Here is a 10,834-nt window from a genome sequence, read left to right as displayed (position 1 = left end):
CAGCTACCTTGGGCTCTTATTTACTTAAGATATACCAACTTAATAGAAACTCAAGCTACTATATTTGCAGATGATACTACAATGTATACAGCAAGACAATTGTTTAAACAGGTTTAAAAATTATAATTTAACCTTTATTTATCTAGGCAATTGTTTTAAGGTGGAAATATGGTTCTTCTGTTGTATTCATGCACAATGCTCTTGGTTGGTCATCAATCAACAAGATAATTGAAAAAAACATGCTCATTGTATTTCACAATGTACACCATTTAAAATGGCCAATCTCCACTCACAACAGTATTCAGTTGGTAAGAGACAGCCATTCAGCCATTCAGACAGCCATACGAATAGATAGTCCACCATCTACAATTGAAGTCGGAAGTTTACATACACTTAGGTTGGAGTCATTAAAACTAGTTTTTCAACCACTCCACAAATTTCATGTTAACAAACTATAGTTTTGGAAAGTCGGTTAGGACATATACTTTGCATGACAAGTCATTTTTCCAACAATTGTTTACAGACAGATTATTTCACTTAACTCACTGTATCACAATTCCAGTGGGTTAGAAGTTTACATACACTAAGTTGACTGTACCCTTAAACAGCTTGGAAAATTCCAGAAAATTATGGCTTTAGAAGCTTCTGATAGGCTAATTGACATCATTTGAGTCAATTGGAGGTGTACCTGTGGATGTACACTGCTCAAAAAAATAAAGGGAACACTAAAATAACACATCCTAGATCTGAATGAATGAAATATTCTTATTAAATACTTTTTTCTTTACATAGTTGAATGTGCTGACAACAAAATCACACAAAAATGATCAATGGAAATCAAATTTATCAACCCACGGAGGTCTGGATTTGGAGTCAAACTCAAAATTTAAGTGGAAAACCACACTACAGGCTGATCCAACTTTGATGTAATGTTCTTAAAACAAGTCAAAATGAGGCTCTGTAGTGTGTGTGGCCTCCACGTGCCTGTATGACCTCCCTACAACGCCTGGGCATGCTCCTGATGAGGTGGCGGATGGTCTCCTGAGGGATCTCCTCCCAGACCTGGACTAAAGCATCTGCCAACTCCTGGACAGTCTGTGGTGCAACGTGGCATTGGTGGATGGAGCGAGACATGATGTCCCAGATGTGCTCAATTGGATTCGGGTCTGGGGAACAGGCGGGCCAGTCCATAGCATCAATGCCTTCCTCTTGCAGGAACTGCTGACACACTCCAGCCACATGAGGTCTAGCATTGTCTTGCATTAGGAGGAACCCAGGGCCAACTGCACCAGCATATGGTCTCACAAGGGGTCTGAGGATCTCATCTCGGTACCTAATGGCAGTCATGCTACCTCTGGCGAGCACATGGAGGGCTGTGCGGCCCCCCAAAGAAATGCCACCCCACACCATGACTGACCCACCGCCAAACCGGTCATGCTGGAGGATGTTGCAGGCAGCAGAACGTTCTCCACTGCGTCTCCAGACTCTGTCACGTCTGTCACACGTGCTCAGTGTGAACCTGCTTTCATCTGTGAAGAGCACAGGGCGCCAGTGGCGAATTTGCCAATCTTGGTGTTCTCTGGCAAATGCCAAACATCCTGCACGGTGTTGGGCTGTAAGCACAACCCCCACCTGTGGACGTCGGGCCCTCATTACCACCCTCATGGAGTCTGTTTGAGCATACACATGCACATTTGTGGCCTACTGGAGGTCATTTTTCAGGGCTCTGGCAGTGCTCCTCCTGCTCCTCCTTGCACAAAGGCGGAGGTAGCGGTCCTGCTGCTGGGTTGTTGCCCTGCTACAGCCTCCTCCACATCTCCTGATGTAATGGCCTGTCTCCTGGTAGCGCCTCCATGCTCTGGACACTACGCTGACAGCAAACCTTCTTGCCACAGCTCGCATTGATGTGCCATCCTCGATGAGCTGCACTACCTGAGCCACTTGTGTGGGTTGTAGACTCTGTCTCATGCTACCACTAGAGGGAAAGCACCGCCAGCATTCAAAATTGACCAAAACATGAGCCAGGAAGCATAGGAACTGAGAAGTGGTCTGTGGTCACCACCTGCAGAACCACTCCTTTATTGGGGGTGTCTTGCTAATTGCCTATAATTTCCACCTGTTGTCTATTTCATTTGCACAACAGCATGTGACATTTATTGTCAATCAGTGTTGCTTCCTAAGTGGACAGTTTGATTTCACAGAAGTGTGATTGACTTGGAGTTACATTGTGTTGTTTAAGTGTTCCCTTAATTTTTTTGAGCAGTGTATTTCAAGGCCTACCTTCGAACTCAGTGCTTCTTTTCTTGCCATTATGGGAAAATCAAAAGAAATCAGCCAAGACCTCAGAATTTTTTTTGTAGAAGTCCACAAGTCTGGTTCATCTTTGGGAGCAATTTCCAAAGGCACCACGTTCATCTGTACAAAAAATTAGTACGCAAGTATAAACACCATGGAACCACGCAGCCATCATACCACTCAGGAAGGAGACGCGTTCCTTCTCCTAGAGATGAATGAACTTTGGTGTGAAAAGTGCAAATCAATCCCAGAACAACAGCAAAGGACCTTGTGAAGATGCTGGAGGAAACAGGTACCAAAAAAATCTATATCCACAGTAAAACGAGTCCTATATCACCATAGCCTGAAAGGCAGCTCCGCAAGGAAGAAGCCACGGCTTCAAAACCGCCATTAAAAAGGCCAGACTACGGTTTGCAACTGCACATGGGGACAAAGATCGTACTTTTGGGGGAAATATCACCTGGAATGAAACAAAAATAGAACTGTTTGGCTATAATGACCATCGTTATGTTTGGAGGAAAAAGGGGGAGCCTTGCAAGCTGAAAAACACCATCCCAACACCCGTTGACAGCATCATGTTGTGGGGGTGCTTTGCTGCAGGAGGGACTGGTGCACTTCACAAAATAGATGGCATCATGAGGGTGGAAAATTATGTGGATATATTGAAGCAACATCAAGACATCAGTCAGGAAGATAAAGCTTGGTCACAAATGGGTCTCCAAATGGACAATGACCCCAAGCATACTTCCAAAATTGTGGCAAACTGGCTTAAGGACAACTAAGTCATGGTATTGGAGTGGCCATCACAAAGCCCTGACCTCAATCCCATAGAGAATTTGGAGGCAGAACTGAAAAAGCGTGAGCGGGCAAGGAGGCCTGGGCCAAAATCCACCCAATTTCTTGTGGGAAACTTGTGGAAGGCTACCCAAAACGTTTGACCCAAGTTAAACAATTTAAAGGCAATGCTACCAAATACTAATTGAGTGTATGTAAACTTCTGACCCACTGGGAATGTGATGAAAGAAATAAAAGCTAAAAGCTGGAAATAAATCACTATTATTCTGACATTTCACATTCTTAAAATAAAGTGGTGATCCTAACTGACCTAAAACAGGGAATTAAAATTAAAATTCAGGAATTGTGAAAAACCGAGTTAATATATTTGGCTAAGGTGTATGTAAACCTCCGAATTCAACTGTATAGTCGTTATACTCTTAAATATTTACATTTCGCATTCTAATGTTTTAACACCTTCATAAACAAAACTAAATGACATTGGCACTAAGGGGGGTCCAATGAGGCCAGGCCTTTCTAGTTGAATGGATTTATGGACTGGTGGCTACTGGTACTCCTTGAGGCCCGGCTATTCTACTTTTAAATATGCATGCTTTCAGGATGAAATGCTCAAAGTTTTTCTATTTTATGATATTTTTCTGAAAGTACAGCTAGAGTGTAAAACACACATTTAAGGGACAGGTGGGTTCAAGGTTTTTTATTGAAATTAAGATATTTAAATTACAAAATGATTAGATTGAGCGTCTTGGTGGTTCTAGTGTTAAAGGATTAGCGTCTCCATACACAACCGTACTAACTAGCTAGGTTACTAGCCTAAGTGGCGAACGCTTGTTACGTTTCCCTTTGTTCTCAGGGGGAGCCATGAAACCTGCTAGCTCAGCCCGTGTGGCACCGAGCAAGGACCTGACCCTGCCTATGCACTGGCACACCCGTGCCTATGCGGGCGATCATTTCGAGCAAGGGCACTCAGTCCTTGTGTCATCTGCCTGGGTCTCGAACACACAGAATCAGCATTTGACGACCCCTGGTCATGCATCTATTGTGGGGTTGTTGCTGCTAACACTCTCCACTGGAGTGCTACAGAACAACCCAATATAGTTAGTCCCCACTCTTAACTCGAGCCAGGAGACTGCCTCGTAGACCCAGCCCTCGTGGGACATCATGGAGGGCTATCCCAAGAACCTTCACCCACTTTTACAGTGCTTGGCCCTGGAGGGCATTGTGGAGCTGGGCCTTGACAAGCCACCAGTGGTCACTGGCCAACCACCTCAACCCCAGTGCCTCGTCAATGAAATGCACTTCTGTCCCTGGTAAGACGGACCGCTTATCCACGTCTACCAAAAAGGTCTACGTGTGTGCTGTACGTTCTGTACGGGCATTGAACGTTACATCCCTACTACTGGTTTACCAGGCTGATTTGATACTAGAGATGCATAATCTCCTAGCTATCGGCAAGCCTAATCCAGACTTTTGGGATGAGATCGAGCCTATCCCAGACCTCAACCTCCGAGCATGCAGGGCCATTCCATGAGCCTTGCAGTGGTAGGGGAGAGAGCTTTGTTGCTCAACCTGATGGACAAAGAGAATCAGATTTCCTTGATGCTCCTGTCGAGCTGAAGGAACTGTCTGGGTCGGGTGTTGCCACCATGCGGCAGAAGTAAGAACTTCGAAAGAGGAGGGCAAAGACTTCCATTTCTGTCTACTTTCTAGACCCAGGAATTGTGGCTAACCGGCCTACACCTTCACAAGCCAAGGCTTCGTGTCAGAGAGAGGGCAATTTGCTGGCACCAGGACTGTATGCTGGACAGCCCCCAGTGACGGGCATTGACCCCACAGTTCGGGTCCCCAAACTGGGGCCAACAGTTGGGAAAACGGTCCTTCGCTGCAGCCACATTGAGGTCCCACCCATTTGATTCCCTTGCAGGCAACAGTTCACCCCATGCTCTGGCCTGCCACCTCTCGGATGGAACACGGCCCCACTCCCCTCCCCAGGGAAAGGCATATCTGTGCTATTAAGATCTTTCCCTTTGTGCAGCAACCCATTTTCATGGGTTCACTCAAGGAAGATGGAGGGAATCCATTCTATGCGATTGCCCTCCATGCCACAGCTCTCCCTCCAGGTCTTGTTCAAGCAGCTGGGGCAGGAAGACACATTTTCACTACCAAGCACTGTTCCCATATTCCAGTGGGTCAACCCTGTCCTTTTCAATAAAAAAGCCTGTATCCAGAAGTCATGCCAAGGACACAGAACAAAAATACAATTTGGCTCCCCAAACATTCAGCCTTCATGGACGATTACCTACTTTGCTCCCCATTCCAGGAACAAGAGGTACAAGACACAACTTCCTTTGTAACCCGAGCTAGGTTTCAAGATCAGAAAAAGCTGTTTGGTGCCAACACAGAATAGAATACCTAGGCAATAATGGGGTACTCTCTCTTATCAGGCCACAATCTCCGACAGTGACTCTCCCTGCTCCACAGGTGGCGATCAATCACGTTCAAGACGTGCCTCCGAGTGCTGGGGTTGATGGCGTCCACCACCTCAGGAAGCACCTCTCGGCCTACTGAGGATGAGAGACTTCCAGTGCTGGGTGTCTGTGTACACGGCATCACCTGAATCTCCAGATCTCAATCTCCCTTGATATTCGTTACTGGTACTCCCTTAAAAAGGTTGTGGCAATGAGGAAAGTGGTGACGAGAGATGTGTCAATCATGGGCTGGGGCACAGTTCATGAATGAAATGCAATAAAACGGAGTACGGACCACACAACTCTGCATTGCTCACAAATTACCTTGAATTGCTGACAGTGCTTCTTTCACTGAAACACTTTCTATCCTTCCTTCGGAATAATCACGTCTTGATAAGGACAGACAATACAACTGTAGTGGTGTACATCAACTGCCAGAGTGTCACTTCCACAGAATATCTTGACAGTGTGTGTAACAGAGCACACCTACTGTCCCTACGCGTGACTCATGTCCCAGATGTACTGAACGTAGGAGCAGCCTTATTGTCTAGAGAGAATCCCCATCAATGGGACAGGAGACTCTTTCCCCAAGTCAATCAAGCAATCAAATGCATTTATAAAGCCCTTTTTACATCAGCAGATATCACAACATGCTATATAGAAACACAGCCAAAAATTCCACACAGCAAGCAAAGCAGATGTAGAAGCATAGTGGCTAGGAAAAACTCCATAGAAAATAAATAACCTAGGAAGAAACCTAGAGAGGAACCAAGCTCTGGAGGGGAGGCCAGTCCTTTTCTGGCTGTGCCGGGTTGAGATGAGTATATGGCCATTAAGACTAGATTGTAGTGGTGGAACAGATCACTTCGCATCGCAAGAAAACGTGCACTGCCCATTGTTCTTTGCGCTAGCAGGAGACACACCACTGGGGGTGGATGAGCTGGCAGACCATTGGCCAAGGGTGTTGCTTACACTTTTCCTCCCCTAAGGTTCCTGCGGGACCTTTTGGACAGAGGGAAGGCTTTCACCAATGTTAGGGTCTATCTAGCTACTAACTTGGTCTGTCATATAGGCTTGGACAAGAACACGGTAGGAAAACTGGATATTTGCAATGAGGCTTGTTGGTCATCCCCACATACTTTTATGAGGTTCTACCGACTAGACATCACTGCACCTTCAATGGAGCATACTGTCCTCAGTGTTGGGGTCTCTGAGGGTTGATACGTTGGGACTACTGTGCTTCGGAGAGTATGTGCAATACGGGAGTTGGCCCTATCCCACTGAGAGATGTAAAAAAAAATAAAAAAAAAATAACAAAAGAAAACTTAAAAAGGCCACTTGCGTAACCCTGGTTCTCTGATATTAGGAGTAAGACATCTCACCACATTACTCTACTCGCAAGAGTGTGAGGAAGTTCAGCGTGCTCGAGAATGATCAGAGGGCAGGCGAGTGGCTCTTTAGTACGAAGGGGCTCCTCATTCACCAGTCGACGTATATGATTGGTTATTCAAGCTACTTAGGAGATTCTGGTGAATCCCACTGTGAGATGTCAGATAATATCAGAGTACCGGGGTTACGCAAAAATAACCTTAAGTTACCTAGAAGTAAAGTCAAATAAAATGTCACATGCTTTTTAAACATGTGTCGACTAACAGTGAAATACTTACTTTCGGACCTTCAGAAAAAACAGAAAAAAATAAGAGGAATAAATACACAATGAGTAACAACTTGGCGATATACACGGGGTACCAGTACCGAGTCATGTGCAGGGGTATGAGGTAAGAGATAGACACTGTATATATACAGTAGGTAGGGACAAAGTGACTAGGCAACAGGATAGATAAACAGTAACGTATGTGATGAGTCAAAAGAGAGTAAAAAAAGGGTAAATGCAGATAAATTGTTAACCAAAAGCAACCAAGACTAACTATTTAGCAGTCTTACGGCTTGGGTTCAGGGTCCTGTTGGTTCGGGACTTAGTGCATCGGTACTGCTTGCCGTGTGGTAGCAGAGAGAAGTCAATGACTTGGATGGCTGGAGTATTTTACAATTTTTAGGGCCTTCCTCTGACACCGCTAGGTATAGAGGTCCTGGATGGCAGGGGGCTCGGCCCCAGTGATGTACCCTCTGTAGCCCCTTGTAGTCGGATGTCATGGAGTACAGGAGGGGACTAAGCACCCTTGAGGTGCCCCCAGGTTGAGGTTCAGCGTAGAATATGTTTTGTTGCCTACCTTCACCACTTGGGGGCGGCCAGTCATGAAGTCCAGGATCCAGTTGCAGAGGAAGGTGTTCAATCCCAGGATCCTTAGTTTAGTGATGAGCTTGAAGGGCACTATGGTGTTGAACACAGAGCTGGAGTCAATGAACAACATCCTCACGTAGGTGTTCCTTTTGTCCAGATGCGAAAGGGCAGTGTGGAGTGCAATAGAGATTGCGTCATCTGTTGATCTGTGGCGCGGTATGCAAATTGGAGTGGGTCCCAGGGCATCTGGGATGATGATGTTGATGTAAGCCATGACCAGTCTTTTAAAGCATTTCATGAATACAGATGTGAGTGTTACAGGGCGAAAGTATTTCAGACAGGTTACCTTGGCATTCATGGGCACAGGGACTATGGTGGTCCGCTTGAAACATGAAGGTACTGTGTTAGTGAAGGCGGTTGCCAGCTGGTCAGTGCAAGCTGCCAGAACAGCTTCAATACGCCTTGGCAGAGATTTTACAAGTGTCTGAATTCCCTCATTTCATGTTTTGTTGGTGGTTGAAAATGCTGTCTCAGGGGCCGCTCCAGAATCTCCCATAAGAGTTCAATTAGGTTTAGATCTGGTGACTGAGACACACACACACTTTGAACCACCTATGCTCCTTTTCAACCTGGTCTCAAAGCATTTCATATTATTCTGTATGTAAACCCGAGACACACCATTTAGTATGATACTGTATGTCGTTTCATATGGCATGCATTCATTTGTTGATGTCCATCATCCATTTCATATATGTTACGAATTACAATTTGTATGATGTTACAAATTGCAATTCATACAATATGTTAAAATATTTGCAAAATGTACAATATGTTACAAATTCCATTTTGTTTTGGCTAACGTTAGCAAGGCTAGGGGTTAAGGTTAGAGTTAGGGGTTAGCATACACGCTAAGAAGGGTTAGCATACATGCTAAGTAGATGCAAAGTAGCTAGAGAGTAGTAAGTAGGTGCAAAGTTGGCCATGATGAGATTCGAACATGGAAACTTTGTATATTTGTTTAGATTATATATACACACAACCGTTCAAAAGTTTGGGGTCACTTAGAAATGTCCTTGTTTTTAAAAGAAAAGCACATTTTGTCCAATAAAATAACATCAAATTGATCAGAAATACAGTGTAGACAATGTTAATGTCTATACTGTATGACTATTGTAGCTGGAAACGGCAGATTTATGGAATATCTACATAGGCATACAGAGGCCCATTATCAGCAACCATCACTCATGTGTTCCAATGGCACGTTGTGTTAGCTAATCCAAGTTTATCATTTTAAAAAGGCTAACTGATCATTAGAAAACCCTTTTGCAATTATGTTAGCACAGCTGAAAACAGCTGTTCTGATTAAAGAAGCAATAAAACTCAACTAGTATTTAGACTAGTTGAGTATCTGGAGCATCAGCATTTGTGGGTTCGATTACAGGCTCAAAATGGCCCGAAACAAACGCCTTTCTTCTGAAACTCGTCAGTCTATTCTTGTTCTGAGAAATGAAGGCAATTCCATGCGAGAAATTGCCAAGAAACTGAAGATCTTGTACAACACTGTGTACTACTCCCTTCACAGAACAGCGCTAACAAGGCTCCGCTGATAACCAGGTGTAGCAGAGGTAAGGTGTTGGGACAGCTTTATGTAGCCCCTTAATTGCACCATTATAGTACAATTAAAGTATTGTTTAGTGCTGTGGATTTGCTGGCATGCATCTAAAACACATATTTTTCCCCCCCACCAAGATTTACGTGCTAAAATCGCCACTACATGCAAGTCGTTTGAATGGGGGCATCACTACCAGAGCTAGCCAGGGATGAGCTCTGAGCATAGGCATGCAGGCTGGCCCTTACTGCCAGCTCACCCATCAGCAGCTCCCAGCTCAGAGGTAACTGGTTTGGATATTGAATGTAAATCGTTGTCTGTGATATTTGAAGGATATAATGTGTGTCTGGTAGCCTTGTCCCAGATCTGCCGTCTTGCCAACTCCTATACTGTTCCCAGGCCGTCATTGAAAATAAGAATTTGTTCTTAACTGACTTGCCTGGTTAAATAAAGGTAAAATAAAATAAATAAATAAATAGTCCATGTTATGCCAAACATGTTTGACAATGATCAAAAGAGTTGGCAAGATGGGACTAAGATAAGGGAACAGGCCATTTATATGTTTGTATTATGTTTCTCAGGGTGACTGTGTTGAGGTCATTATGAGAAGCCTAGTGTATCCTTGTTATGTCCCCTCTGGATGTGTTCTACGAGGGGCCCATTCCCATCAAGGAGGTTACCTTTTGCTCACCTCAATGACAACATCAAGGAGCAGTTCCTGGCAGAAACATGTGCCAAGTTTGGAGAGGTGGAGATCTTCACCAGCACCAGGAAGGCTAAGGACACGGTCAAACACCTGCACAACATCTCATGGGCAACATTGTTCACACTCAGCTGGATATCAAAAAGACAAGACTTGGCTTTATGTCTGTGTGGTTTGAGTGTTGGGAAAAAACGTATGATTCATATTGAAGCCGATGGTCACTCTGACAAAGCTCCAGAGTTCCTCTGTGGAGATGGGCAAACCTTCCAGAAGGACAACCATCTTTGCAGCACTCCACTGTGTGGTTTGAGTGTTGGGAAAAAACATATGATTCATATTGAAGCACAGAGGAGTTTTATGGAGACATGAGAAATTATTGTACTCAATATTCCGGGCCTTTGTCAGGGAGGTGGGCCTTGGTCAGGGAGGTGGGCCTTGGTCAGGGAGGTGAACAAGAACCCGATGGTCACTCTGACAAAGCTCCAGAGTTCCTCTGTGGAGATGGGCAAACCTTCCAGAAGGACAACCATCTTTGCAGCACTCCACCAATCAGGCCTCAGTAAAAGGCACATGACAGCTTGCTTGAAGTTTGCCAAAAAGCACCTAAAGGATTCTCAGATGAAACCAAGAGTGAACTCTTTTGCCTGAATGCCAAGCTTAACGTTTGAAGGAAACCGGGCACCATCCCTACGGTGAAGCATGGTGGTGGCAGCATCATGCTG

This window comes from Oncorhynchus clarkii, chromosome 2 (assembly GCF_045791955.1).
Source record: "Oncorhynchus clarkii lewisi isolate Uvic-CL-2024 chromosome 2, UVic_Ocla_1.0, whole genome shotgun sequence".
NCBI classification, from domain to species: domain Eukaryota; kingdom Metazoa; phylum Chordata; class Actinopteri; order Salmoniformes; family Salmonidae; genus Oncorhynchus; species Oncorhynchus clarkii.
The sequence above is the reverse complement of the archived record's forward strand: the minus strand, read 5'-3'. Positions refer to the sequence as shown.